Source organism: Lissotriton helveticus, chromosome 12, assembly GCF_964261635.1.
Source record: "Lissotriton helveticus chromosome 12, aLisHel1.1, whole genome shotgun sequence".
Lineage (NCBI taxonomy): Eukaryota > Metazoa > Chordata > Amphibia > Caudata > Salamandridae > Lissotriton > Lissotriton helveticus.
The window spans coordinates 153561703-153588591 of NC_136073.1; the positions used below are offsets into that span (position 1 = coordinate 153561703).

Below are 26889 nucleotides of genomic sequence, written 5' to 3' on the forward strand. Positions count from 1 at the left end.
ATGTTTGTGTCCCCAGAGGTGTTTGTGATCCTGGGCATAGTGAGCTTGCTGGCAAATAAGCAGGTGATCATTGCGATCGCCAAGAAAAAAAATCTTTACTCGCCTATGGACTTCTTCATCTGCAGCCTGGCCATGGCGCACATGCTCATGCGCTTATCCAATGGTTCTGTGACCATAGTTATCAACCTTCTGAACAATACTGAGTCAGGAGCACCCAACTTAACCATCAACCTTGACAACCTGCTCGATTGGGTGATCTGCAGTTCTCTGCTGGACTTCATGTGCAGCCTGCTCTCTATATTAGTAGACAGATGCTTCACCATCTTCTCTGCACTACAGTAGCACAACATTGGGATGGTGAAGCGGGCAGTGATCATCATCTCTTGCGTCTGGCCCATGTGAACCGCCTCCATCCTATTCATCATCTACTTGGACAGCGATTTGGTCATCTACTCATGGTTATCATATGCCTCATTGGCATGTTCTTCAAGATGTTCGCTCTCATGACGTCCCTCAATGTGCATATGTTCATGCTGGCCCAGATGAGCATGAAACACATTGTCATCTTACCTAGCAGGGGCACCATCAGCCAAGCCCCCAACATAAAGGGTGCCATTACCTGCTCTGGGTGTTCGTGGTGTAGTGTAGTTCCTATTATCCCAATAGGCTCTGCGCATTGGAATAATATCTTCAATAGTATAGACCTAGGGCAGAGGTTAACTAGGTCTTCTACTGACGATATTAGACTTAAAGTTTTTGGTTTTGCCAGCTAGCTCAGAGTTCACTAGAAACTTTCTCGAATAGGCAAGGAGGAGTTTAACCTCCCTGGATAGACAAGAAGGGATTTAGTTTCTGACAACCATAGAACATGACAACTTTGCTCTCCCCTAATCAAGAGTGTATCTCTAGAGTCGTGTGAAAACAAAAGACAACTTATTTTACTCAGTCAGTACGTGTATTCTTAGTTTCACCAGATTGTAGAGAAAAGGAAGAGATGGGCGTGTTCAATAAAAGATGGTATTTATTGATCAGTCTCTTTTCTCATACAAGAGAAATGAATCGATATTATTGCGATACTTATGGTTAAGTAAAGTGCATACAATAAAAGCAGAAGTATAAAATAATACTGCAGAAGCATTGATATGGTTTCTAAGCCATATGATATTTAAAACTGATAAAATAGATACATACATATATACATTTGACTAATCGTACTCAACTGGTGCTTCTAACCACGCCTACCCCCAGTGTACCTGACCTAAGCCTAATACGTGAGCGGGAGTACATAAGTAGCAGTTTAAGTTAAGTTTGTTTTGCCAAGGGACTGACTCAAGAATTCTCTGCAAGGGGTTGTTCAGTTCTGTACCTGAGATCTAGAATGATTGAGGGCTGGTATCTCTCGTCTCTGGTCTTGATATTCCAGCTGCCTGCGAGGGCTGCTTGGAAGCGCCGGAGCTGGATTTCTCGGTAGGAGAAAAGCAGCGTCTCGTTCTCAGCGCGTCAGGAAGGCGGGGCAGCGCGTGTGGGCTTCGCTCTCTGCTGGGCTCCTCAGCACGTCTCGCTGCTCCGATCTCGTCACCACCGCGTGTGTTTGCTTAAGGCAATGTCGGTAATATTTATACCTGTAAGGTGCCGAGATTGACGTAAGGATGGACATGGATACGTCAATAAGGATGTCATACGAACGGGCTTGTTCGCACATTCTTTTGCTGAAGTTCTCGGTGAAATCAAAACAATGGCCGCAGGGATTTTCCCAGGTTGTCATAGGTTTGATTTGTTTTGAGAACTCCGTATGCCTTATCAGGGGCTGGAGGAATAGTGCTTGCCTAATTAGATGGCAAGCGTTATGACCTAATCAGATAACGCGTTCCTGTGCCGTGGTGTGGCTTAATCAGATAACGGTTTTTTGTACCGTGGGATGGCTGCTAGTTAATTATTAACCAGAACAGGGTCAGGAATAGGGGGATCGATACAGAACCTATAGGAATACATCACACCCACTCCACGCAGACTATGTCCATATTTACAAGATCTAGGCATAGTAAATATACTAGTAGAGCACGTGTATACCGTACCACCCCAAAATACATCCATATGCATTTTGAAACCATGAAATATACGAAAAGATATATATATATGCATTATATGCACTCAAGCAGTATAACAATGCTAAATAAATTACGCATATTCATACATCATTATTAATAAAATATGAAGATTAACACATGAAATGGCTCTTAATACAGAAGAGAAAAAAAAATGCGAGACCATTTCATCACAAAATAAAATATTTATGAACATGCCAGAGGGCAGCTAATGTCTCTAAAGTTCCTAAAATAGAAATTTAGTTCCCTAAGAATAGTTTCTACTTTAAGCAGAAGATAAGTGTCCCGAAAAACTGCAAAATATTTTGGGGCCGCTGAAAAATTTATGTTCCGCTGTCCATAAACTGGAAAAAATTGTTCACAATACTTTATTATCAAAGTTGAAGGCCAAATTCAGGGTGTTGGGAACGCCGTGTGCTAGCCTGCTCAAAAGTCATTATTTCTGCTCTGGTGAGAACATCATATCATTTAGACTCTCGAAAAAACTGTCAACAGCTTCCTGTGAAAGTTCCATTAACTCGGAAAAAGATGTTACCATGCATTCATGAGCATGATTGCCTTCATTGATGTTTCGATCAGCATAGCTGACAGAAGGTCGTACCTGATCGATGCTGCTTTCATCTTGAACCTCACTACCCCTCAATCGTAGTGGTGAAGTCTCCACGAATGCCGTCATCAGGATTGGTAGCCGCTGGGGACAGCACAATGCATGAGCCGTGACCGGACCCAACAAAGTTTCTGCATCCATTGGCGCATCCGATTGTAGCGTCAGACAGGTGTCCAACACGCATTCTTCTCCGCATAGCAAGCACCTTAATACAGGTAAAACACAGCTTTGCCACATTGGTCTAAATGAAAGAAACCAAGTCATGTTCAGGTCTCTAAGCCGGGACAGTCCAAGGATTTTAGATATCCGGTCCCGGTATCCAATGGCTAGGATTGTTTCTTCCCTTGTCGCAGGTGTTTTGTCTGTGACACGGTTTACCATAGCGAAATAACAGGATCAAAAATAGGATTCCTGCCACTAGTCCCAAAAGGAGAGGAAGTCCACCAAAGATGGAATGGACAAAGTCCGGAAAAATACCCAGAATGGCTTTAAATGGTGTTAAAGCCCCCGAAAACACTGTCTTAAATACATTTGAGACTCCACTGGTATCAGAAATATTTAAGATTTCGTTCAGGATTTCTGCGAAATGTATGGGGGAATTAGTTGATAACAATGAATGAATCTCTGCCGTTGTCCTTGCAACTTGGAGATCATACGTTTCTTTTGATGACGTGAGCCTGGTCGGCGTCTGAAGGAGCACTGTTTTCATTCTGCTTAAAGTATCAACTCGAATGGAAGCAATTTTCAAATTCGGCCATAACCTTGCCTCCCTGTCTGGCATTGCGCTGGGGAACAATACTCGTTCACAGCACATAACCTTCGCAGTCGTAGTTATGAGATAAGCTATTCCGGGCACCAAGCTACAACATCTGCGGTCTACGATTATAATGTAACTCCCGTTCTATAGTCTCCTAAAGAATGGTTCTATTTGTGTCGCTGGTGACATGAAAGGTTATTTGAGGACCCTTCACAGGCTCCGTGTAAACTAATACCATTACACAGAAGTGTACCGCTTAGTGACATCGCACAATCATTGCCACTAAGAAACACTTTCCGGCTTTTATTACTGACACAAGCATGTGAATAGGGCAAGTTCCATGTTGACTTAATGTACCCTTTACCCAATTTTTCGTACATGCCAGCCTGTATATATTTTTGGCAATATTGAAACCTGAAAGTAGATATTGGAATATTATTCCATGTATTATCCATTCACTGACAGGTCGTTCCGACATTGTCAATGGTAATCTCTCGAGTTTCTCAATGCTCAGGATTGTATAATCAGCACCCTTCTGTGCCATACTGATTTGTTTATCAGTAAGGTTAAAGATATTGAACAGTGACGTTGTGTTGATTAAACGCCAAGGCACATAGCATGAACGCAGATTTTGTAACGTCCAGCCAAGTTGTACAATAGAACGCAATTGAGACTGACCGTGTTGTAACAACAGTAAGTCTTGCGATATTATGTCGATTGCTGAAGACACAATGCTGTCCAAAGAGTATATTCTGGAGGACAGAGTCATTAACCCATTGTCCACTACAGAAAGTGATTTTTCCAAATTAATACGGTCAATTTCCCGTATTCTCTCTGATGTTTCAATTTGAGTTATTTTCCAGGCTTCGTTATAAGATGCATATACAGAGGCTGCTATGAAGCGTTTTTGACGCTGTTTGCGCGGTCCCATAATGAAATCACGCAAGTCAGCACCATCAGTAAGTAAAGTCAGGTGTTGCTTAATTTCTGCCAGTGTGGATGTTTGTAGCCATTGAAGGCAGAGCTTGCCCACACTGTACGTGGTAATTATCCCTGGGTGTTGTCTTTGGGAATATCTAGGGTCTGGCCTGGTCAATGTGAACCCTTGGATTTTGTTCAGGAATCTGTCTTGACAGTTATTTGTATCTGTGGGTCAGATCAACCACTTTTTCCAATCAGGATGTGTTCTGTTTTGGCTTAATATATGGTTTACGTCTATCTCAACATCTATAGAGCTATTACTGTTCATTGATGGCTTTGGAATAGACGGTTTGTTTAAGTCTTTGATTTTGGCTAGGCCAAGACAGGTAGTTTGTTGAACAGTGTCATTCAAAAATATAATTTGTTCTGGGATCATGCAGGCTCTAAACAATGATTCTATACCTTGTACTTGCCATTCCTTGGTACCCCAAACACTTTTTACTTCAAAATTTGTGTCCCAGTAATCAAAACCAAATGTACTCATTTGCTCAAAAAACGAGTCTGAATATATCAATTTAGTGTTTGTAAGCATGGTCTTTGTACCTGTCTTATTTGATAATTTGAAATAAAATGTTTCTGCATTGCTTGTGTTGAACCCTGAAAAATATGAATATTTGTCATAAAAAGTTCTTGAGCTACCTTTTGGAGGGGTTGCACAGTGTTCCCATTGATTATAATTTAAAACATTTCTAGGTTGTGCAGATTTATGCAGATAATGATTACTATAGTGATTATAGCAGAACATTTTATCATAATTAGACGAACCCTGCAAATAATCATGTTTTGTAAATTTAGCAGACATCACTAGGTCAGACATCATATTATTAATGCTTTCAACGTCCCAATCATCAGCAACTGAGCTTGGTTTTACAAAGTCACTCAATGAGATCTTGATTTGATGTGGATACTTCAGGATTTCAACCGGACCATAGATTTCATAATCAGTATTGTCCCATGCTACCCCACCGGGTATAGGATTGGCTGTGAAGTTGACTGAAGAAAGTTCTCTTTTCTCGACGTGTGAAGACGTGTGTGGTTTTAGGACCAGGTTGATTTTCTGGCTTGCTGTGTCCATTTTAGCATATTTTCCCTCAATGAAGTGTCCCAAACATAGTACCATGATGAGCCAAAGTATGAGGATAAGAGCACCTAAGGCCACCCAGAATTCAATCCATGGAGAAATCAGATAGGTTTCTTTCAGATGTTGAAAAAGTTCCTTAGCTTTGTCTTTAAAGGTTTTTGTTGATGTTTGTTCCTTTGATTCACTCAGGTTTTCAGATGAATCATTGAAGTTGATGAAGTAACCAGATGCCGTTCTGTCTATTGTTCCTATTGTTTCAGGATTGCTGTTTGCTTTATTATTGTGTTTTGTTGCAGCAGCATAGTCATTTGTTACTTCATTGTAGATTGGTGTGTCTCTGCTAAATGTTTTTATTTGGGTTTTTAGAGGTTTAAGTTCCATAGCATTGTTGCATAGTCCTTGTTGTTGTTCTGTTGGCATTTCAAATGTGAGTAGCCTCTTAGATTGAACCTCTGTGTTTGTAGCAAACCTTGGTGTTCTACTACTTATCGGGAGTCCACTTGGCCTACTGTTCGTTATCGGCCACATGATTGTGGTTTTATCAGGTCGATTGATACAACCCTGTTCTCCTTTTTACCAGCAAGGGGCGGTAGTACTACTGATCTTGTCCCGTTGATAGACAAGACAGGAACTGCTTTTCTGTAAGAAGGCCCAAATTCCTTCTTTACCGCGATCTTTTCTCTGACTAGATCCCCGACTTTTGGAATCCAGACAGGTCTTGCTGGGACAGGTGGTTTTTCTTCAGTGGTCGTTGGCTGTTGTTTCAACTTTATGTTGCTCAGGTCTTTCCTTGTTTCGTTTAAGTCCTGTAAAATAGCCAAACGATCTTTGATAACAAAGCTTTTTTCTTTAACCACTGAAGTCTGACTGTCAAGATCTAAGATCATCATCCTAGTTCCAAACAATAATTCGTACAGACTGAATCCCCTCAGAGAATTTCTTGGCAGGTTATTTAGACTACGTTGGACACTTATTAGATGTTTGACCCACCCAGCTCCCGAACCTAATACCTTCGCTGTTATAGATTGATTTATGCCTTTGGTTTTTTCTTTACACCATCCCGTTCCCTCAGGTAGGAAGTGAGAAGAGTCCCGCTATGCTATGCTCATTTGGCCATGTTTTTCATACGCTTTAGGGCAAGAAGAAAAAACATTCAGCCAAACGTAGCATGCTTCTAGCGTATATGCCATTATAGACTCGCAAATCTTTTTATAACAGTCCAGACGTCAGCCGAGTGCTGGGGTCTACATCACAAGTGGAAACTAGTCTTTATATGTTAATTGGACGCATTAATTTTTATTGTTGATCAATTCTGGAGTGAAACGCCATGCTAATATACCGTTTCTCTCGCCACTGCGATCTCTATTGCAGTCTGGGCAGTTATTTACAAAGATGTGATGATGCAGGCTCATACCTGGCCACCAGTACACTGATTGTAATTCTTCCAGAGAATCTTTTAGTTTAAGGTGTCTGAGACCTTCACCCATATGTGCGTCTGCTATTAACAAGCCTCTCCTGTCCGTGTTTGGAATCACTCTGTCCCCCACTCCAGGGATTCGAGCAAAAGGGACTGAGTTTGCATCGATTATGTATGTATAATTGAGTGGATAGTTGATCGGTAGTGCTGAGCAGTCGCCTTTTGATGACGTTTTCACCGCCAGCACTGTTTCACCGTCAATGTGTTTTACTGTATGCTTTTTCTTGACTACGGAAGCCGATTCAGTTGCTGCCGTTGTGGCTTTCTCAGCCAATGAATTCCCTGCAACGTGAACGCCATCACGCTGATGACTCAGTGTATGTATCACGTGAGTCTTTGGTAGTTCTTTTTGCAAATGAACTACTTGTTCCCAAAGCATTTTATGCTTGATTGTGCCTCCTTTTGCATCCTTAAAACCATTCTGAAGCCAGATCTGCAAGTATTCATTGTAAGACTGAACGCAATAATACGAATCGCACACTATGAGTGTGGGGAATTCTCGATCCGTATTTTCAAGCGCCATCTTGAATGCCAGTAGTTCAGCTCGCTGAGCTGTACAATCTCCTAGAGATTGTGTTTTAGTGACCGCTGGTTTAAATTTCCCTTCGTGCCAGCGACCTTTAACAATCGCGCACGCAGCACTGTAAGCTTGTTTACCCCCTACTGCGGGTTGTGCTGACCCGTCTGTATATATTATACAGCCGTAATGTTCCAGAGGCAGAATTTCGATTGGCGGAGGACATTCAAATTCGTATTGGAGAAATTCTTGTGTTTTTAAGTTGGGATCAAATTCGTATACCACGTCTGTTGCAGCAAGAGAATTAGCCCACTGTATCCACCTTGGATGGAGTGCTTTGGCATTCGGAATGCTTGCCTTTGTTACCGCCTCCAGGGCTGGTATCGGTGTCACGATGATTATTCGTTTACCTTGTGCTAGGGCCCGCTCCTTTGCTACAGCAGTCTGTACCGCGGTCAGAATTTTTTCCGTTGGACTAAATTTCATTTCAGCCTTTGTGTACAAGTGTGATTTGTATGCAATTGGTACCTTTTCTCCCTCATTAGAGGTCAGGTATGTGAATCCGCATCTTCCTGGGATGACTCGAATCACAAGATTGCGTGTGTTGTCACGTGTTTCTAATTTTGTTTTAATTAACATGTCTGTTTGTAAAGATCTCAAAATTTCTGTGTGTTTTTGAGTCCAATTGATTCTTTTAAAATCTGGTTTTATTAGATCATAAAGGGGTTTGATCCTTTCTGCGTAATTTGCAATGTATGTTCTTCCGAAATTTAGGAAGCCTAGAATTGATTGTAAATTTTTTTGTGTTCTAGGAGCTTGGAGTACAGCACATTTCTCTAGGAAATTGTCAGCCAGGCTTTTGCCTTCACTTGATAATTCATATCCTAAAAACAGGACTGTTAGATGGGCAATTCTTGATTTTTTAAAGTTGAATTTGTAGCCCTCTGCTGCGAACCCAAGTATTATGGTGTTCACTCTCTTCAAGTGAGTATCCAAGTCATCATCTGTTAGGTAAATGTCGTCGACATATGATAATGCCTCGTCATCGTATGTTTGTAGTAATTCTGTTACTCTCTTTGAGAATAATCCTGGGCTGTTCTTGTGCCCCTGGGGTAAACGGCAGAAGCTTTTTGCGAGCCATTTACCGAGAACGCAGTCAAATATCTGCTCTCTGGTGCTATATTTTGACAAAAGAATCCATTAGAGATGTCTAATGTTGTTTTGTATTTTTTGCGCACTATGTTATTCATTAGTGCAGCACTATGCGAGTTTTGTACTGCAAATGTTTTGCAACATGAGTTAAGGTGTCTGTAATCCAAAACTAGACGATATGAGTTGTCTGGTTTGGAGACAGGAAACAAAGGATTGTTCATTTGTGAGGTGCAAGTTTCAATCACCCCCTGGTATTCAAGTTGATCTAGGATCTCTTTTACCTGTTTTTTAGCTTCTTGCTTAATTGGGTACTGCCTCTGTGCAGTAGGTTGTGATTTTGACTGGATTTTGTGGGGAGGAGAGTCCTCATCCCATCCTACATGATTTTTATATAAAGCAGGAGCTTGAGCTATTGCCCACTTTCTAGCAAGTGTATATTTTTTATGAATTGGAATATGATTTGAGAAGGCAGGCATAATTATTTCTTCGCCATGAGGACACTCCCTGACAAACTCTGGTGGCCAGTCTTTCTCAGCTAGAAGGATGTCATAGCCCTGGGAGAGATTATCCCAAAATAGTCCCCTTATTTTTCTAGTCTTATCCCCCTCTATACGTAATGTTATTTCATATATTTTGTGAGGTTTGCTAACTCTGGTGTCTGCAGTTTCCACCTGAATGTATTCATTCGTGTCCACTGTCTCCAGATGATTCATAAGGACTTTGCGAGCTATGCTCACTTCTGCTGCGCTGTCTAGCATTGTCTGAGCCCATTCTCCGTTTTTCAGCTGTGTTCTTAGTATTCTCGGCATCTTTGATTACTTTAATACTGGCTACCTTCTTTTTTGGAAATTGTAACTTTTTATTTGGATGAGCAGGTTCCTTGTCTTTGGACTTGACGTGCTCTTCCCTGTGTTCTGATCGTCCTCTTCTTTCCGATTTCTGCGAGGAAAAGATTGAGAGGGACGTGTATCAAAATCTTGATATCTATCAGGTTTCTTTATATTATCCCTATTTCTAAGGTTGTATTTTTTCCCAGAGGGCTCACTTTGGGGAGACCTGCGTCCTTGGTTCGGAGATCTTTCTCTCCGCCGAGGAGACCTTCCTCTGGACTGGAATCTTTTTTCTTTAGGATTGGATTGTTTATTTCCATCCCAGCTCTTTTTTTGAGTGTTTAGAATTTTTTTAATAAATATCTTTTCAGGACTTTCAATCAGTTGAGGTTTTACCGGTATTCCACCCAGACTTTCTCTTCCTAGTTCTTCATAGGATTTCTCTATGATTCTGGCAATTTCAGTTGGTTGGTCTGCTATATCTGTCTCTTTTAACCTTTGGCGGATCGCCACGTTTGCTGCTTCTCCCTTTATGTTGGCTAATAATATAGCCGAGACCTGCTTGAAGTCCTTCAGTAATTTCATACCGAGAGTTAAAGCGGGTTCTGGACCGTATTCATCTTGAATTTGTTTTAGCACATCTGGTATTACTGACATGGATGGTACACCATGTGTTTTTGTGCATATGGAAGCAAAGACTGTACCCCAAGTGTCACAGTCTTCCACGTGTGGTGCGATTCCCATTGGAAGACAGATAGTCAGAATCCTGTGTTTTTCTACCGGGGTGGTGTCTGGAAACACCGCCTCTATTTGAGTGATTTTTTGTGCTAGCCAGAAGGGTATTTGTTCCCGTTTTGCGGGTACTTTACCCAGACAGGACTGTATGTTCTGTGGTGTAATTTTATTTGTGTTACCCTGATGAGGGTTCAGCTGTGGAATTTTAACTGCTGGTTGGACTGTTGAAGTCCGCATTACATATTGGACTAAGTGTCTATGTATTTTGATTAGTTGTTTTAGCTGTATTAAAAGCTCTGCTGCAGGCATTTCTTCAATGTCTGGATGTGGTGTATATCCGGCTAGGACCGGCCACGTTGCTCCTGGTCTACCTAGTGGACCGAGCCTGGTGATGTGATTATTATGTTTTAGGGCGCCATGAAACAAGAGCAGGTGCTCTTGGAATTTGAGTGGTATTTCCACCTCCTCGAAAGGAGTGTAGATATCCGGTGGTTCCTCTATTTTATAATAGTGAAACTCTTTTGTTACAGCGTTTGCTGCTGGAAAGTTTATCCATGAATAGAATACCTCTGTCTGCCGATATTCGTGTGCCTCAATTACGAATATGACTGTACCACCTCTTGGTGTCAGTCCATTTTCTATAAGTTTTAAGGTTATAGATTTCCTTATGTTGACCGGGATGAGTATTGCATTTAGGTCATTTTCCAGCAGAGTATTGTCTGCTGCTAGGAGTTCAGCTGCTATTCTAGCTGTCTCCCTTTCTTCTTCAGTTTCTGACATACTATTGTCAAGAAGATTATTTTATTTATTTGCAGATCAGGTTTCTATGGAAACAAAGATTAGATGCACAATATTTTGGAACAGTGTATCCTTCAACGTTGACTAAACCAAGAACCATACATAGGAGTCTCCTCCTGCGAGGTTTGGCGGATATGACCTTTCACCCACTCCAGACGTCTTTGGAGTATTATGGGAAAAAAGGGGTTCTGTGTGAAAAAGCACGACTGAGTTACTCTGATGTCTTGCGTTAGTTTTATCGCCTATCCAAACGTTTGGGCGCCATGTAGTGTAGTTCCTATTATCCCAATAGGCTCTGCGCATTGGAATAATATCTTCAATAGTATAGACCTAGGGCAGAGGTTAACTAGGTCTTCTACTGACGATATTAGACTTAAAGTTTTTGGTTTTGCCAGCTAGCTCAGAGTTCACTAGAAACTTTCTCGAATAGGCAAGGAGGAGTTTAACCTCCCTGGATAGACAAGAAGGGATTTAGTTTCTGACAACCATAGAACATGACAACTTTGCTCTCCCCTAATCAAGAGTGTATCTCTAGAGTCGTGTGAAAACAAAAGACAACTTATTTTACTCAGTCAGTACGTGCATTCTTAGTTTCACCAGATTGTAGAGAAAAGGAAGAGATGGGCGTGTTCAATAAAAGATGGTATTTATTGATCAGTCTCTTTTCTCGTACAAGAGAAATGAATCGATATTATTGCGATACTTATGGTTAAGTAAAGTGCATACAATAAAAGCAGAAGTATAAAATAATACTGCAGAAGCATTGATATGGTTTCTAAGCCATATGATATTTAAAACTGATAAAATAGATACATACATATATACATTTGACTAATCGTACTCAACTGGTGCTTCTAACCACGCCTACCCCAGTGTACCTGACCTAAGCCTAATACGTGGGCGGGAGTAGATAAGTAGCAGTTTAAGTTAAGTTTGTTTTGCCAAGGGACTGACTCAAGAATTCTCTGCAAGGGGTTGTTCAGTTCTGTACCTGAGATCTAGAATGATTGAGGGCTGGTATCTCTCGTCTCTGGTCTTGATATTCCAGCTGCCTGCGAGGGCTGCTTGGAAGCGCCGGAGCTGGATTTCTCGGTAGGAGAAAAGCAGCGTCTCATTCTCAGCGCGTCAGGAAGGCGGGGCAGCGCGTGTGGGCTTCGCTCTCTGCTGGGCTCCTCAGCACGTCTCGCTGCTCCAATCTCGTCACCACCGCGTGTGTTTGCTTAAGGCAATGTCGGTAATATTTATACCTGTAAGGTGCCGAGATTGATGTAAGGATGGACATGGATACGTCAATAAGGATGTCATACGAACGGGCTTGTTCGCACATTCTTTTGCTGAAGTTCTCGGTGAAATCAAAACAATGGCCGCAGGGATTTTCCCAGGTTGTCATAGGTTTGATTTGTTTTGAGATCTCCGTATGCCTTATCAGGGGCTGGAGGAATAGTGCTTGCCTAATTAGATGGCAAGCGTTATGACCTAATCAGATAACGCGTTCCTGTGCCGTGGTGTGGCTTAATCAGATAACGGTTTTTTGTACCGTGGGATGGCTGCTAGTTAATTATTAACCAGAACAGGGTCAGGAATAGGGGGATCGATACAGAACCTATAGGAATACATCACAGTGGCATTTGTGGTGTGCTAGGCATCCTGCTTCCTCCACTTCAATTTCGACATCTCCTGCCCCCAGAATCCATACTGCGTGTGCTTCATGTCACACTTCAACGTATACCTCATTGTTATCATGTGCAATTGGGTCATTGACCTCCTGATCTACACACTCTGTAGTCAGGACATAAGAAAAACCTTCAAGGAAATGATCTGCTACATGAGCCCAGTAGGACTGTATGACCTGCCAGGCTGCTACTGAACCAAGAGAACCAGATGCACGTTAGATATCTCCGCCATTTGTGACCAGAGAGGCCTCATAGTGTTTTTAGCTGCATAAATTTGATCAACTCACTTATGTTGCTCATGAAATCTACTTGTATCAAACATATCAAACTTTTAACTTCCTACAACAAGTTCATCCAGTTTGAGCCCATTCATCAAAACATGTGTACGCGTATTTGACCAGTGCCTTCCTTTATGTATGTGATGTTGAAATGCTGCCTGATTTGTTTTCTTAATATTAATATTAATAAATACACCCACGTGGGCCCTGTGGGGCAAATTAAAAATGGTGCAGTTGTGCAATCTTAATGTGCAAAAAAGTCACAATTCCCTATCAGTTTTATTTGGGTTTCTTTGTAAAACTCTAGCTCAGTCCAAGGTAGCTGTGGATTAGTCCATTCAGGTTTCATCAAAGGAACAAGTGTGAAGAATTTAGATGTACCTAAACAGTTTATCAGCAAGGGAAAAAAGCATAGCAATAAACATCCGACAAAAACGTATTTTTAAAAATGTGGTTGTATTTTTGTCTTTAAATATATAGCTCAATGACAAAAATCTACTAGAGGGGCTAGATATATGAATTTTTAAAGAAACAATAAATCTCAAATTTACACCTAGCACAATAATCATTGTTATATACCACTACTCACGAGTAACTTGAAAAAGGCTATAAGAGCACTCTTGTGACGCCCAACTGTGGCAGGGAGCCAGTCACAGGGACCAATAAAGTCCAGTTGAACAGGCATCTCACAGTTAAAGCAGTCCCAAGTCCAATTCCAGGGACTATTGGGCGAAAATATATAGGAATCAATAGCGTGGTCTTGATGCAAGGGATGCAGGATGCTGAAGACGCTCAAGGATGCTGAGGATGCTGGGAGAGTGTCGGGGGTCTCTCTGTGGCCACATATCAGTCCATGTTATGGAGCTGAGGCATTGATAGCAAATAAAAGATGACTATCCATGAGGTACTCACTGGTTTCACAGAATAGTAGACAAGTACATAGCAAGCAAGTAAGGGACATGAAGGACAAAGAGAACTTGTCTGTTTACCCTGGCCCGAGCCCCTTCCTCCCCCTCCACCAAGAAACTCTTGCAGCATTGAGGAGAGGATTGCGCCAGTACGTGCCCTGGGCCTTTCCATTGGCCTATGAACAATCACTAAAGAAACAATGAAAATGGCATTTGACGATAAATTGTACAAAATAATCTTTCAAAATGCCCCAACTCAAAGACAGCCACAAGCAACAATTACGCTAGCCAATCACACCCACACGTGTACACGCACACACTAGCGACCAATCAAATGACTAAGGAGGAGAATAAGAACAATGGGCCTGTACTCCTTGAGCCACCCCTACCACAACCACCAACAAGCACTAGATTTGGCACGACTGCAAGGCCATCCACCGGCCATCACACAAAGCAATGAGAATGTGAAAGCACCATAAAAAATAGCATGCAGCAGTCTAGGCCCCAAAGAGTAAAACGCCACAGTACAATCACAAATCTAATCGAAAACACAAGGAAAAGGAAGAAATATAACCTAAGGACCCACATCATGTCCATTTCTTTTACACTCTTTTCCCATAATCTTCACATGAGCCTGCCATGCACAAGGCAATTCAGCAACAAACAAAATGTAAACAATTGAAAAAGGAAACAAATGGATGAGCCTCCCCTTCCTCTAACATCAACTTTTTGAATTTGCTGCAATGTAACTTACTTGATTTTCCTTCAAATTAATATAAAATAAAACTCCAAAGGTCAAGGATGCAGAAAGGATTGAAGAGAAAGAATATGTTCTGCTTTCCCTCCAGAATCAAAATCCAAAATGACCAATGGCTCAACATAGTACAGGGAGGAGTCTTCCGGTAGGGAAGAGGATGTTAATAACTGTATACAGAAAAACAACAAATAACTGTGGGTCTGACAGAGAATTCAAAACATGCTAAGTGTAGCTGGCTATGTGTCTGCTATTCCTCTTGAGATGGAAGACAGACTGGACAGTAAACCACTGTGGAAAAATGTCCATCAGTTACGCGTTCGTGGGCGCCCAGTACATCATATGGTCTACTCCACAGTAGTATAACCACCACTCTATCACCATAGATCAATATTGGAGAAGAAGAGTGATGGGTGGATGTCTGGTGGATTGAGTTATCGTAACTGTGAGCAGTGCACAAAAATAAGAGTGTGAAAATTGAAAAGTATAAGATTGGATGGTGCATACGATTATGCTTTATTCTAGGGTTATGCACCTCCAAGGTTAAAAATAACGTGCAAGTAAGTCAGGTGGTTCAAACAAATAACTTCTGACTGGGCTATCTGGTCGACATGTTTCTGCGGTTACTGGTCAAATGTTACCATCCGCTTCCTCAGGACCCATTAACTTAGTTGCTACTGCTGAATAAATGATAAGTGAAAAAAGGACATTATACAAACATACAAAGTGTCACCTGTACACTTCCATTTTTCTCCTCAATTTGTAAGGGAAAACGCCTCACCTCACCTGGCAAACAGCTCAGGAAAATGAAGCACCGCTCTATCCGTCGGTACTTCTGACAGCAGTACCGACGGATAGAGCGGTGCTTCATTTTCCTGAGCTGTTTGCCAGGTGAGGTGAGGCGTTTTCCCTTACAAATTGAGGAGAAAAATGGAAGTGTACAGGTGACACTTTGTATGTTTGTATAATGTCCTTTTTTCACTTATCATTTATTCAGCAGTAGCAACTAAGTTAATGGGTCCTGAGGAAGCGGATGGTAACATTTGACCAGTAACCGCAGAAACATGTCGACCAGATAGCCCAGTCAGAAGTTATTTGTTTGAACCACCTGACTTACTTGCACGTTATTTTTAACCTTGGAGGTGCATAACCCTAGAATAAAGCATAATCGTATGCACCATCCAATCTTATACTTTTCAATTTTCACACTCTTATTTTTGTGCACTGCTCACAGTTACGATAACTCAATCCACCAGACATCCACCCATCACTCTTCTTCTCCAATATTGATCTATGGTGATAGAGTGGTGGTTATACTACTGTGGAGTAGACCATATGATGTACTGGGCGCCCACGAACGCGTAACTGATGGACATTTTTCCACAGTGGTTTACTGTCCAGTCTGTCTTCCATCTCAAGAGGAATAGCAGACACATAGCCAGCTACACTTAGCATGTTTTGAATTCTCTGTCAGACCCACAGTTATTTGTTGTTTTTCTGTATGCTTACATGGGGGATATAACTGTGCCCTGGTCTTAAAACACACCCCTTGAACCCTAGAATAATTGTTAGTTGATTGTTGTTAATAACTGTATACAGTAACTTAATTTTCTATTGCACTTCCATGTAAAAGAAAACATTGCATAATGTTATTAAAAATTTATTTTACACTAAAAATGTTACCCAAATGGTTGGCTCTGGAAAAAATGTAACTTGAAATTATATTTACGTTATCAGTGCCCGGTGTTAAAAACTTTAGCCACTCACGTTCATTAAAGCCTAATAGCACTGTTCAATTGTTTCGACAATAGGGTTTTTGCCTGAAATAAATTTGATTTGTGCCTCCTGCCACAATGATGTAATATCAGGAATAACACATCACAGGGGTGTGCTTGCGCCTGTCGAGTATGGCGGCGCTTGAGTAGAGCTCCGGTCAATGAGGGAAAGCAGACGCGCTTTGAGTGCCACCAGTGCGATTTGCGACAAAGAAATGCGACCATGAGAGGAGCCTCACCTTCAGGACGTCCTATTTACTGTGTTTCAGACAACCACGATGGTTTAATTAGCAATAATTTTACGCCGGCGGCACTGAATTTGCAGCGGCTGCTATTTTGAATCCAATCTTTGCGCTGCAACTGCTCTCCTTCCAATCACAGCGTTGTTTGGAACCCAAAAGGTACTATTCTCAGCCTTTTTGCCTGCTCAGATACCATCTCTGGGTCGTTTGATGTCTACAACCCGGCGAATGAAAGAAAGTGCAAAAGTGTTGTTTTACTTTACTTCAGATAGCTTCTGAGGCAATACTGAGCAGCCGCCATTTTGTGGAGCCCATTTTACACCGCAGTGCAATCTTCCTCATACATGGGCTTCACTTTCTTCCAAGTATAATGATGTCTTCTACATTAATGCTAATGGCTTGGAATTTTTACTGCAAATGCCCTATTTTTTGCGCGCAGGTTTATCTCACTTTCAAAAGGCACATTATCAGTTTACATATAGTTTGTCGAGCAGGCTATAACTACAGGTATTTAATTATTTGTTGGTTCCCCAGCATCTCGAGAAATTATTATGATGGGTGTTTATTCTTCCTCACGCACATTCTTGTGAAACCCATTCACCCATGTTGCGTAATTCTTCTTCATCTGCCATTTGTATCAGTACAATACGTTTTTTGCTGGATAGCTTGTCTCCGTGCCTCACCCATTCTATAAATTGATGGACAGGATAAGCGAAAATGTTTACACTTCCTCTAAGCCTAAGCAATCTTTTATCAAGAATTCAAAACTCTTTTCAGAGCTTTCTAGACTTGAGGACTCAGGTGTGCTTCAATTGGAGGATAACATGACAACTATGGATTCCGCCCTGGCCCCTATGGGTAAGACAAATGTAAAACACTTAAAGAAAGATCCTCCTTAAACGTCGAAACCACCCTCTTCAGTTTCTATGAAATTACTGCTACGGGAGATAAGAGCACTTAGACCTTTTGTCAAAGAAACAAACTCCAAATTGCAATTTATTTCTGAGAATTGGTTTCTACTCGATACCAGGCTCACGACAGTGGAACAAAATGTCTCCTCCTTCACTGAAACCTCCAAATGTGGGTCCCTTATGCAGACCCAAGTATCGTCGCTTCAAAAGCAGGTCAAAGATCTTGAAAATCGAAACAGGAGAAATAACATTTATATTGATGGTCTGGTGGAAGGAGCAGAAGGAGCAGACCCTATCGGCTTCTTCAAATCCTTCCTTCCCAAGATTCTTCATTTACCAGAGGATGTAACGTTGAATCTACAACGAGCACAGAGACTGGGTCAAGCTTCCATTAACAACTCCTCTTCTCAACGGTCTAGAGGTCTGTATTTTCTCGAGTACACAGATTTGTTGAAAGTATTATCAGCTGCTAAAGCTATTCAAAGTATTTCATGGTCGCCTGGCTCTCCGTTGTTCTTCGCACAAGATTACTCCGGGGCTACTGCTGCCAGGCGCAAAGCTTTTCTGAATATGAGGCCAGATCTACGCTCTATGGGTGCCAGATATGGTCTCTTCCATCCATGTTTATTTAAAGTCACTTACAATAATAAAACTGCTTCTTATGAAAATCCAGTTCGCCTATAAAGCTTCATTAACTCACATAAGTTGGTTCCTATGGATTCCTCTAGCTCGACTTCCTCAAGTATTACCTGACGTTTTTGAATTGTACTCCTGATATGTCCTCCTTTCTTACATTGCAGGATTTATCTGGATGCTTTTTCTGCAGTTATGCTTAGATATCCTACATCTAAAAAATGTTTAAAGATGTTATGGGTCTATTTTTTCAGAGTCCCATGTTATTTTAGATCTATTACTCCTTGTTCCCTGTTCTTTTGGCTTTTTTTTAATGTATTAATACGGTACTCTCGCTCTTTCCATAGTTCTGTCTACGGTCTGGAGTGCTGCTTTCCTGGTTTTGTCCGGTTTTCTTCAGATGTTCTGTCTACTCCATGTGGCTCTACCCTCCCCCACTTGTGTATTCCCTTTTTGTAGGTATGTTAACTGTTTTGTCTGTGTTTTTTTTGTATTGTTCTTATCGTCTCTATCTTTCTTCCTTCAGATGTCTAAGTTTTCTCTTTCCCTTTCTTCATTCTCATACTAGAAATGTTTACATTAACAAATCCCTGAACTCTTCTTTCTTATTACTCTCTCAGCAGTCACTAATGATTTCTTTCTCTTTGTACTCTATCTTACCTAAGTTCTTTCATGAGATTTAGTCACAAGTTTCTCCTAACATTTTTTGGTATGGGGATTTTTTCTCTAATTACTTCTTTTTCTTCTTCTCATGCATTCTTCAATACGATTTTACTGCATTGGACTTACGCTGTCGATTTCTTTATAATTTATCTGCTGATTTAATATGTTGTTAAAACTGGTTTCTTGGAATGTTAGAGGATTCAACTCCATTAAGCGACAAAGAGTTTTAACCCACCTCGCCAAATTAGGTGCTGATGTTGTTTTTTTGCAAGAAATGCACCTCACAGAGGTGGAATATTTGAAGTTGAAAAAAGGTTGGGTTGGGGAAATTTGTGTCTCTCAAGGTGACGGAAAATGAAACAGAGTTATGATTTTGCGTTGCAAATCTCTCCGAATTATGACTGTCTCACAAGAATCAGATGCTTATGGCAGATGGTTTCTGGTTAAGTTATTGATGAGGGGTGTTCCAGTTTCTTGCCTTTATGTCTATGCTCCTACAGTAGCAGATGCCTCATTCTGCCCTATGCTAGCCAAACACATTTCTCAAAGCATCAACGATAATTTTGTACTAGCTGGGCACTGTAATCAAGTGTTTAACCCATTTATAGATAGAAATTCCAAAGTGCCTTTTATTCCCCATTAACCCCATAAGTCTTTTGTCCACACTATAACCCAGCATAAGCTATTAGACGCTTGGCGTCTATGTAATCCAACCACTAGGGAATATACCTTTTATTCTCCAATACATCATACTCAATCTAGGATTGATTACATCTTTGTTTCACATATTATCTCACAGTCCCTTGTGTATGCTGATATTGGCCCTATCCTTTTGTTCGATCACGCCCTGGTTTCAATTGGCATTGATATAATACCTAAGATAAATTCTTCTGAATGTTGGCGTTTTAATAACGCACTCCTCTTAGACCCAACATTTTCTGCATCATTTACTGAATTTTCTAATAAGTATTATATGATAAATCAGTCTGACTCCTTACCTTTCTCCACTGTCTGGGATGCTTTCAAAGCCTCAGCCAGAGATTTCATCATCAACTTTGTAGCAAGGAAACAGAGAATTGCACGTAAACTTCAACCTCCTTAATGACATTAAGAAACTAGAGCACTCCTATTATACCTCGCATTCACAAGAAAGTTTAACAGCTCTAATAAATGCCAAATTACAATTTAACAAAAAATCAACTGATGATGCCTCTCCATATCTTTTAAACTCAAGTGCTAAATTTTATGGTGGTAAAAAGAAGGCAGGGAAGATTTTAACCAATTATTTTAAAGTACGGCAAAACAAATTAAATATTGAATCTGTATACGATAATCAATCCTCTTTGAAATTCAAGGATACCGAAATTTTAAATAAATTCTCCCTCTTTTATCAGTCCCTATATACATCTGAAGCAGAACCCTTCGATCATTCTTTGTCACAGTTTTTTTCCAATATTCAAAAGCCACATTATGATCCATCAATATTGTCTCCCCTAGAAACCGAAATAGCACAACAAGAACTCCAAAAGGCCCTTCAAATCCTGAAAAAAGACAAAGCTCCTGGGCAAGATGGTTTTACAGTTGAGTTTTATTTGCATTTAGCTAAGCTTCTCTTGTCCAAATTACATACCTTGATAGGCTTTTTTCACTCAGCAAATAGTTCCACTGGTTCCTTCTCAGAAGCACACATATGCCTTATTTCCAAGGAAGGTAAAGATGATACATTTTGTAAAAAATATAGGCCCATTTCACTGGTCATTATTGACTATAAAACCTTTTCCAAAACATTAGCCATACGTTTAGACTCTCACTTGCCGACCCTATTAGGGAAAGAACAATCCAGATCTTTTAAGGGATGGGTCATAACAGACAATACACAATTATTTTTCAATGTTTTATCCAAATCTTCACGTCTCAAAACCTCCCTAGCAGCAATAGCTTTGGATGCAGAGAAAGCTTTCAATAGAGTTCAATGGAAATATTTATTTCGCATTCTCAGATGGCTTGGTTTCGGTCCGAATTTTATATCTTTAATCTCTCTCCTTTATTCTAATCCTGCAGTTTTTGCCAACGGTTTGATTTCCCCTTATTTCAATTTAGGTAGAGGGATACGCCAAGGATGCCCCCTTTCTCCTTTCCTTTTTAATTTGGCTTTAGAGCCTTTCTTGTCCAAATTACGCCAAAATCCAAATATACATGGTTTTCAAACTTTTAAAGTCCATATTAAACTTGCAGCCTATGCTGACGATATTTTGTTATTTCTATCAAAACCAGACGTATCAATCCCTGCTTTCTTAGACGAAGTAAAGTCATATTCCCTTGTATCCGGCTATAAATTAAACAATGATAAATGGGAAATTCCACCCCTAACTAAATATACTTTTAAAACATAATTCAATGCCTCTAATTTTACCTGGAGTTCCACTCACATTAAATTATTTAGGTCTATACTTCATTTTCGGACACAATAACACTCTGCATGAACAAATTATTCAAAAAATCTCTGAGTTAACTGCTAAATGGCATCCCCTATATTTATCATGGTGGGGCCGTTTAGATACTATTAAAATGATGTTAACGCCCATAGTTTTATATATGGTCTCTAACATGCCAATTCCTGTTACTGCCAAACTTTTTCAAAAAGTTAATTCTATATTGTCCTCCTTTCTATGGAGTAATAAGAAGCCTCGTATATCTATTTCAAAATGATCACGCCCTAAAGCAGGAGGTGGTGTCAATTATCCGGATTTCCATGCTTATCAGAAAGCTTTTCTTCTACGGCAAGCTTCTCTTTGGCTGCTTGACTGTATTAAGGAATGCCCTTAATGGACCTCCATTGAACACCTTTTATTATCTCCTTTTTCTTTTCACGAGTACTTATCCTTCTCACGTAAACCACAACATCTCTCTACACCTATAATAAAGCATACTTCCAAACTCCTTACCTAAGCCCCGCCTTCAACTCACCTCACCGCTGACTCTTTTCTAAACTCAATGATCTGGCACAACAAAAGTCGAACCATACGAGGTAAACCTTTTTTCTGGAAAACATGGAGACATAAAGGAATAATTTGGATTAATCAGTTATTCTCTGATTCAAAGTTTGTCTCCTTTAATCTGCTTAGTCATTCTTTCAGTCTGCCCTCCTCATTTACTCACAAATATGATTTGCTGAAGAAGACGATTATGGATGTTTACACTCATCTTCCGCAATCACACGATAATCCTACTAGTTTGGATTCCTCTCTAAGACTTCATACTTTACTAAAAACAGTCCCCAAAGCATCTATTATTTATAGATTTTTACATGATTCTGTTGTTGATAGTCAAAACTCCAAAACAGAAGAAGCTTGGGAAAGGGATTTTAATACGGTTTGACTAGTACCTTTTTGGGAGAAAATATGGAATAAAATCCACAAGTCATCCAGAGCAGCAAGTACAACACAAACACTGTTTTTTGTTTATAACAGACTTGTATTCACACCAGTTACTTTGAACAGAAGGTTTCCTAATGTACCGGACTTATGTTGGTCTTGTAAAACATCAATGGCTGATTTATTCCATATGTTATTTTCTTGTAATTCTGTCTATACTTTTTGGCAACAAGTATGGTCTCAGGTTAACATGACTTTTGGAACCAAATTTTCTTTTTCCTTTGAACATGTTTTCTTGGGTAGCCTCTCTTCCATTTGGGAGAACGTAGTATCTAGTGTCAAAATTATTGACTTATTATTAGCAATTGCTTTTCAGCAAATTACTATTAATTGGAAAGATTCCACTAAGATTTCATATAAGGCTTGGTGGTATGCTGTTTGCCATAATCACAGATAGGACGCCACCTTTGTTTATCCTTTATGTATGGCAACAAAGCGCTCGGTCCTATGGTCACCAGTTACTCTGTATATCGATATATATGCCAAAAGATTTTCCAAACCTCTGTCATCCCAGCAAGAAGTATCGAAACTACCTTGATCTTTCCAATTAAGTTTTTATACTCCAATGATATATACATCATATTTAGTTATTTGATTTCATTCTCCTCCAGTGTTAAGTCCGATTCATAAGGTTTTATGGTAAAAGGTTTACATTGTGATGAATTGTTTTGGTTTTAGTATTACATGCTGTTTGTAGACATCTTACCTTTCTTCAATAAAACTTATTTGAACTTAAAAAAAAAGGAATAACACATCACTCGATTAATAGGAAATACCGGAAATTATGCAGTCCTATGCTGGTTTGAAGAAAATTTCACTCCTGAGTATCGCTGAGCATCAATTTCATTCTGAGTTGGGATTGGTTCAGCCTTGGGTCTAGTGTGTACTTCCTTCCCATAAGTGCCCAGCCTACTGAAAATTAATCCCACAACTGGCCAATTTTAAGATACTGACACAGTTGGAAATGACGCGGTCCATCAAGTCACTGCAGATCTCCCACGTTTCCTTGAAAGCAGCCCAACTCTCCAGTCGAAACTGTGGAGAAGAATCAGAACCTAACCGGCCAATCAGATAGGGAAGTACAAACTTCCCCTGCAAACCCTTGTTACTCAGAGAGTTTTCAGAGTTCAACCCAGATCACCCATTAATCCTGCCCTTCTGAAGTTAACTCAAGAGTGTATGGATGTGTACTCCTAACCTACAATGGGGCGCTGAGAATTAGGCCCTAACATGTCTGAGAACTGGGCTCAAATATTATATTTACGATTTGGATGATACTGTGCTCCAGATTTGTTCATGGAGTTTTCCCTTTTACATTTTTGGGCTGTTTTTGAGGGAAACTCAGAATCTCTAAATTTGATTAGATTTTTTTTCTGGCATGGTATTGTCACTTAGTATTATGTGTGATATGTTTGAAGAATGTATTTATAATGATTGAAAATAAAAATCCCTTTCACCAAAACTTATACAAAAGTGTTTGTCAGCAATCCAGCTTGTAGTCCATGTATTATATGCATTTAGTCTCCCAAATATGCACTGCACTTGTGGTGTCGCTGGGGGCGAGTGAAGCCAGTGCCCATCTGTACTGTCCTGTCACCTACTTGTTCCACACAACTGGGCGGCAGCCACAGGTGTAAAAAAGACACTGCTCCCTCTGCCCTGGAACAGTGGTGTTGCTCCTGTTTACATTTCACATTTTACTTAATCTTGTGTTTCTGTATTATTTCTTTACATGCAACATATTACTCATGCATAGTGTGCACTGTGAAAAGAGTCCTCTCCAAGTTTCTGTGTGAGTTCAGGTTGTTGGTGGGTGTTTGTAATGGACCACGATTGGGAGCTTTGGAGTATGAGTTGCTGCAATGTGAATTTCTCGCAGTGCCCGTCAATGGGTGTTACAGGGATTCAGAATAAATTCTTATCCAGACCTTGGCCTCTGAAGCACGCACACAGCAACAGTCAACTATGACAATTGTAATTGTGATTCAATGCGAAAGTGTATTAAGGAGGTGCACAGCTGTTGAAATATTGAGAGGGTAAAAGTTAAAGAAAACGCAGTGCTTACAGGTGAGTGGGAACAGTGTGTGTGTGTGTGTGACAGGGTGTAGAATGAAGGCAATAAAAGGAAGTACGTGCAGAAGATTGAAAAGAAGATGCTGAAGAGGCAATAGATGAGGTGTGAGCTATGCATATGGAGTTCTTCAGAAAGAAAAAGGGTGTAAGTGTTTAGCTGACACCTGCAGAAGAAATTGGTGTTAAGAGGAAAACACGAGTGAATGAGACACTCTGAAGGGCACTAGCCCTTCCACAGACCTTAGTAATGTTTAATCAGTCTGCTTATAATGTTTAAATGTTATAAATGTAATAGATAGATAGATAGATAGATAGATAGATAGATAGATAGATAGATAGATAGATAGATAGACAGATAGACAGATAGACAGACAGACAGACAGACAGACAGACAGACAGACAGACAGACAGACAGACAGACAGACAGATAGATAGATAGATAGATAGATAGATAGATAGATAGATAGATAGATAGATAGATAGATAGATAGATAGATAGATAGATAGATAGATAGATAGATAGATAGATAGATAGATAGATAGATAGATAGATAGATAGATAGATAGATAGATAGATAGATAGATAGATAGATAGAGATATAGAGGGCCATGAATGTGGTAGGTAAATAAGCACCTATAAGTCACCATTATTTAGCACTCTATATATTCCAATAACTCAGCTGTATGGAGCAGGAGATTTCACCTTTCCCAGAGAGAAATACCAGCCATTTGTTCATGTTTTTGATTCTGGAAGGGCCTGGACTTGACTCCTAAAAACAACTTTACAAAAAAGTATCTGTATTTATTTTTAACATGGGCTTTCTGTCTTCGGTTATTTTAATTATTTAACAGTCACAGACTATTAAGGTAAAGACTCCTCTAAAACAATTTTTCTGTTGCTTTCTTTGTATATGTACTGTAGTGGCATGAGACTATGTGCGCTAGGACCCTTGTGGGTCCAGGCGGAATCTACAGAGAAATTACGTAACTTGCTGGGAGGTGCTAAGGTGTGGTTATTAATGGTTATTGCGTAATCAGAGTGCACTGTGTAATATGATTAATGCTGAGGAATAAAGACATCTGTCACAGAGATCCATGTGTGGCATATTCATTTACTGGGAAGGACGCGACAACTGGTGACGAGTAGGGGTTACGTGCCCGAAAGAAAAGAGGCTGCCCTCCCTGAGAGTTTGCAACAATACAGCAAATTGCTAATGCAATCAACATGCGCCCAAATTGTTGAGTAATAGTTTGAAGTCAAAGCCCTGCTCTAGCCCCGACACAGCTGTTGAAGAAATTGACGGCCTTGCAAAGGAGCACCTTCAAAAGCGCCCCAGAAGCCCACTGGTAAGGTCAAAAGAAGAGATAATGTACCATACATGATAACATAGAGCTGTCATCGATGCAAAGCAAAATGCTACAAGCAGTGACACCCGGTGCAATGCAAAAATCTAAACACAACATTGGGCAAGTGCGAGAAATGAAACCATTGCACACCGATAGGAAAAGATAATGATCTACAACCTCGGATCGGGTGTGATGACCCAAGTGTGAGCACACAACCAGTACTTGCAGAAGTTGCAGGTCCAGGTGAACAGCGGCAGTCATCTGAACAAATATATATGCTGTCAACGATAGTAGAAAAGAGTGCATAGTATGATGCAGCTGTGTTTCTGAAAATGGCCCGCCAAGAAGCAAAATATTGGCGCCAGGTGGACTGCATGGATCAATGACTTCATAAATGCCCTAGAAGAAGAAGATATGAGAAAATCTATAAGTACTTTAAAAATCATGCCCGTGACGGAGTAAAAGAAGTGCTGAATAAAGTCTGGCAGTTGATTCAATATCATACCCTGAGATCAAATAAGTATTGGGTACCAAGTTCAATACGATGCCGAATGTCAACTATGAAAGGTACAATTTTAATCATCGAGACATCAAGCTGGTGAAACAATGGCTAAGTTTGTTGAAAGACTTGATGTGCTTAGCTAACACTGTATGTTTAGTGAATATAATGATAAAGAAGCCATATGCCTCGAATTCATTGATAACTGTCTTTCTCACTCTTTCAGAAGATGCACGTTGAAAGAGATGCTCAGTTTAGAGAAAGTACTAATGGCTGCAGGGGCTGATGAAAGAGCAAATCAACAAGTTGCTGATATGGAAGCTTGGATAACGAAAAATGAATCCGCATTGGTCATGAAAAGCAAGCTCAAGGTAGATGCACACAAGTCAATGTCTCCAAAGAACAAAAAGTTAGATTTCTGATGAGAGTTGTCCTTTTTCCATGAAGGCAAATGTCCAGCCATAGGACAGACATGCAAAGGTTGCAGGAAAGAAACCCACTTCATAACGGTTTGCAAAGTGAAAGAGAAACCAAATACATCACAGGGAGAAGAGAACATGGGTTCCATAACTTTCCAAAAGCATTCTTGCCACACCCACAAAGCCAAATAGCAACATCAGTTACGACAAGTAGAAACCAGACAAGGTCGATCATCGTCA

General features: G+C 40.3%; 1 pseudogene; it reads left to right on the top strand.

The window, feature by feature from the left end:
• LOC144797980 (melanocortin receptor 4-like) lies at positions 1 to 26652 on the top strand (annotated as a pseudogene).
• The last annotated feature ends 237 nt before the right edge of the window (positions 26653 to 26889 follow it).